The sequence below is a fragment of the Castor canadensis genome, chromosome 2, assembly GCF_047511655.1.
Source record: "Castor canadensis chromosome 2, mCasCan1.hap1v2, whole genome shotgun sequence".
In the NCBI taxonomy this organism is placed as follows: Eukaryota; Metazoa; Chordata; class Mammalia; order Rodentia; family Castoridae; genus Castor; species Castor canadensis.
The window spans coordinates 171010058-171015073 of NC_133387.1; the positions used below are offsets into that span (position 1 = coordinate 171010058).

Consider the following 5016-nt stretch of genomic DNA (forward strand, 5'->3'; position numbering starts at 1 on the left):
CTGGGGGATAGTGGGGTTGGGAGGGCCACAGGAATGATGGGGAGATTGTTAGCTAAGTGCCAGGACATGGGTTCCAGTGGTCAAAGACATAGTAGTGCTAAAAATAAGTTCAAGGATCCTTGGTCTTGGAAAGGAGACCACAGACCCATGTGTATGCCCACACTGGCTCCAAGCAGAGAGCAACCAGCCGCACCTCAGAACTTCCAGGTCCCCTCCCATCTGGAAGACAGAACTATATCTTGCAGCAAAATTCCATCTGTCTGCCAGATGAGCAATACCTGTAAAAACTCCCCACATCCAGCCTTGTGGGGCTAAGGCCTCTTGCAGAGCCTGCTGACAACAGGAAAATGATCCCAGAATGGCACTTCCCAAGGGACCCAGAGGTTCTTGCCTTGGGAGCAGGGAATCTGATGCTGTCTGCAGACATCCCAGAAAGGACTGGTGACTGTGGGAAAGGGCCAGGGCCAACAAGGTAGGCAATCAGGGAACAAAGGCAGATTCAGGAAGAAGTCAATACATATCGGTTAATGCCTATCTGTAATAGTAACAACCATCCTAGCATTTACAGAGGGTCTATAACATGCCAGGCCTTTTACAGACATTGCTTCATTTAATTCTAATCCCCTTGCAGAATATATGTTTCTTTCACTTTGCAGAAGAATAAACTGCAGCTCCCAGAGGGTATGTTTTCAAAGATCACAAGCCTGCCACCAAGCCTGCCCCTTCATGTTTGAGTGAAACAGAACCACCTACCAGATAACAGGAGACAGATAGAGGAGAATGATGCTCAAAGAACAAGTGAGCTGCAAACATTGGTCTTGCCCTCTTGGAACTGAGCTGAAGGAAAAAAAGAAAGGCTAAAATCACAGTCTTTGCTAGCAACATGAGTGTCTTTTTTAATAAACACGACAATGCTTGACTCTCCAAAAACACGCATTTTGTGCCTTTGAAAGTGGGCCCCTTGGAAAGAAAGCTGTGTTTTTTCAGAATTGCTCAAAACATTTTCAGAGCTGCTCTTTGGCAATGGCCTTCAGGGCTCACAACACATTCCTTTGAAAATCTTCCGTTGTGGCAAATCTTTCCTTTTCATCCTCTGGGGCAGATCTGGCTGTTGGGCAAGTTCCAGATTTGGGTGAGTCATCAAACTGTGTCGTCTTATTTGGGGTCCAGAGGAGGTGCGACCTAATGCAGAGTAACGCCCAGTGTGGTGGAAAACAACGTTAAGTCCTTGGGGCTCAGTTGAGAGATGAACCTCAGAGTCCTGGGGTGACCAGAACACTGGAGGCCCTTGCAAGAGCTGTGGGGGAGGCCTTGAGCAAGATCTAAGGGTTCTTCATAGGGAGAGACGCGATCAAACTCAATCAGAGCCTAAGTGAAAACACACACGGTCCCATAAAGTGGCCTGGGAAAGATGCCACATTAATAAAAGGGAGAATGCAGAGGAATGTGTGAGGAGGGAGCTGTTAAGAAAATGCAAGTGCCTGTAAACTTTGCTCTGCAGCCCCCACCCCAGCCCTCAAACATGGCTCCAACTTGTTTTTCATTAGAACTCAAGAAAAACCGTAAGGAAACCAGCCTGTTCCTGGAGGCAGCAGAGGATGGAGCTAGACACTCGGTTCATGTCTGGCCTTTGCTGACCCTCTGTGTCACTGTCCAGTCACTTCCCTTTCCTTCCACTGTGTCTGGGTCTGACTGCCCTTAAGGCATATTCCTCATTATGCTGGATGTCTTTCCAGTACCACAGTCTTGGCAGGCCAGGATACTAGGTGCAAGAGAAGAGGGCTACAGAGGATCTGGCTATAGCGAGGACCATTGTTTTCATTCTGGTCCATTCTGAAACACTATTTATGTAATAGGAAGCATTTTCTCCATTATATCCCCAAATTGGCCTTGGGGGCCAGTCTGCATGTTAGCAGCTGGCCAAAGCCTTATCATATTCTCAGGCCCCAACCACACTGTAAATGGGCTCTGTCGTCAGAAGGTTAGCCCACAGGTGGGACTTCCTAAGAGTCAATAATCAGAAAGCAAGCACCCACACCAGTTCAGAGGGAAGGAGAACTGGTCTATACAATGGAGGGGCTCTCAGTTTATGAAATATGTTACAGAAGCACTAATATGAGAAAAAAAAAAGGGACAAAGTCAGGTGCTGGTACTCAAACTTGTAATTCTAGCTACTCAGGAAGCAAAAATCAGAAGGATCCAGTGTGAAAACAGCCCAGGCAAATAGTTCATGAGACCCTATCTTGAAAATCATCAACACAAAAAAGGGCTCAAGTGGTAGAATGCCTGCCTAGCAAGCGTGAAGCCGAGTTTAAACTCCAGTATCATTCAAAAAAAAAAAAGGTGAAAGAAAATACAAAGGTAAGAACATTGGCAAAAAGTGTCAAGTAACAACTTAGTATTCTGGAGTCTGAGGAAAAAAGATAGATGAGAATGAATAGACTAGAGTCTCCTGGTATCACTCATCACAGTTTTGGGCAGATGATGTTTTACAGTAGAAATCTGAAGTCACAGAAGAGTCTGAGTTGGCAGTGGAAATGAGGGGTGGAGCATTTGAGCTTGGGTGACAGTATGTGCCATGCTTGGGAATGGAGGGGACTGAGCTCAGGAAATGGGCAGGACATGCCTTGCTGGAGTGGAGAGTTTGTGCAAGTGATTTGACTATGGGAGGGACAGTTGCTAAAAGATTCCTGTTGGGGTCACTAAATACTGAAAGAGATAACTAAGAGGCCATAACATCACCTCTCAAAGGTTTCAGAAAACCAAGTTCTCCAATCCCTGCGCCTAGTTGATATGTCTGGAAGCAGGGGTCCTGGGACCCTTGGTCCTTAGGTTATTTCTAGTTGGAGAAGTTTGATTCTTGGCTCTAAGATGAGCCCCCTCCCTTCCAATTGCTGGGGACTCTGGTCAAATGAAGAGTTTAGGAATCTGTGCTGAGATCCAAGGAACAGGAGGCAGCTGAGATGCCTCCAGTTAATACTGCAATATGAATACCCCTGAAAGAAGGCTCAGCGGGGACCTGACAGGATCTGCATTGTTCAGCTGGACAGCTGGGAGCAGCTGCAGGCACCCCCCACTCCCCATCCCAGGTCTCCTAGAGCCCTGGGGATTGTGACTAACCTTCAGACCAGGTTCTCAGATATCCTGAAGAGATCAGTGAAGTGCCGGCCTGTCTAGTGTGGTACTGGCGTGGGCAATAAATTGGTTAATGAGAGTCAAGGAAAGAGGATTTGGGGAGCTCATTATCTTACTTAACTGAGGTCACAATGCTATATTATAGAAGGCTGGGAAAAAGGAGTCAGGAATGAAGACACTTGTTGGAGGTGGAGTTGGGGGACAAGGACTTCCGAGCATCTTTGGGACAGCTGACTAAGTGCTCCCTACTTCCAGCCAAGCTCCAGACAGCATTGCTGTGTAATAGGCCAACTCAATAAGAAGTGGTTCCTCCTCAAGTGAGAACTGAATCAAAGAAACATAGCTTTAGAATAAGGAGAGATTCATCCAATTTATCAGCTTCGTGATACAAAAGACCAAGACAAATGAGGTGACCATTTCAAAGTCACACTCATCATTAGTGGTAGAGCCAGAATGTAAAACCCAAAGTGTCCAGGTTTGAAGACTACTCATCAATCCATTGCTAGTCCACAAGAAGCTATTCAACCCAGCTTTCCAGAGACTGGCATGGTGAGGAAGACGAAGGCCAGAAATGGGACAATTTACAGTGTGTACATTTCAGCATGAAGTGATCAACATGCAAATAAGATGCAAAGTTAGAGGCAAATGAACATTACAGATTTGGGGGAATGAGTTGTAGTGGAAAGAGTATGGGACTCTAAGTCAATAGACCTTGGGTAGGTTCCTGTTCTATTACTCGCTCACTATGGAGCTGGGAAAACTTTGCTTTCTCTGAGTCACCATTTATTTATCTGTTAAATGGGACTAGAAATTCTGGAGGATTCTTGTGAGAAATAGCATATGCAAAAGTACTTTGTGCACTAACAATGGGCTAGCTGTTGTGATAATTATTGGGGGTACCAAGGGATAGGTTGTTGAGTTTGAAAGCTAGAATACATGGTAGTCAGAATTTTCCTAGGAAATCTAATAATTGACAAGAGTTTCTACTCCATCTTCGACATGTTCAGATTAGGTCATAGGAACTGAATTAAGCAGAGTGGAATCCAAGGTGCAGGTGGAAATTCAGCTTCATAGTAAGGAGCCTTCCTGGCAAAGATTCCCAGTCTCTGGGTTCCCAAGAGTTCTGGCCTTCCCTGGGAGGGTACCCCTTGCAGGAGTGAAACCTGATACCTCTCAGCCTGAAGGGGATCCCTCCTCAGTGCTGTCTGAGGAAGAGAGGAGAATAGGGAGAAGAGAGTAAAGGGAGACTGCCAGTCATGAGACTCACACCCTTCAGCAAAAGCCACTTGAATGTGAAGCAACAAAGGGACTCACAGTATCCTCTCTTGTCAGGCTAGTGGTACTGCTTCTCTGACTTTTGGTGGTCATTTGAGAGGGACATTGTGACTCAGGCATTGGTCTAGAGGCTACAGTATGGGGTACAGGGAAGGGGAAGGGTTTGCAGAATGCAGCCTAGAGCAGCAGATTTTCATAGGTAAGAGCCCTGCTGTGCAGGCTGAGGTCATTCCTGGCAGAGCTCCCTACTCAGTGCAGACGCCTGCAGGTCTGTTTTAATATCTGCAGCAACCACATTCCTAAACAGGGTGGATAAGAGCCTTTCTGGACAAGACTGCTTTCCATCAGAAATTATTCCAATTCACCAGGGTCAGATATTTTAAAGAGAGCTGGATTTTTTTTTTTTTTCTTAAGGAGGAAAATAAAAATTCAGAGAGAATGACTAAATGTAGTAAGCAGGAGCAGAGAAAGGTCGTGAGGGCTGGAGAAGGGAGCAGGGACCCAGGGTCACAAGTGAGGGAGAGAATGGGAAAAAGGATACAGGTGGTGAGTGCTGGGAAGGAGCTCTTTTTCTGGATCTAGTCGCTTAGGCCTTTCATAGGCCCT

At 46.2% G+C, this 5016-nt stretch overlaps 1 long non-coding RNA gene across 1 annotated transcript in view; it reads left to right on the top strand.

Annotated features, from left to right (window-relative positions):
• LOC141417544 (uncharacterized) overlaps nucleotides 1-873 on the top strand; it is an 8184-nt gene extending 7311 nt beyond the window's left edge. Inside the window, exon 3 of the long non-coding RNA XR_012442184.1 lies at nucleotides 657-873. This is a non-coding gene — a long non-coding RNA (uncharacterized lncRNA). The remainder of the gene's footprint in view (nucleotides 1-656) is intronic.
• Nucleotides 874-5016: the final 4143 nt, after the last annotated feature.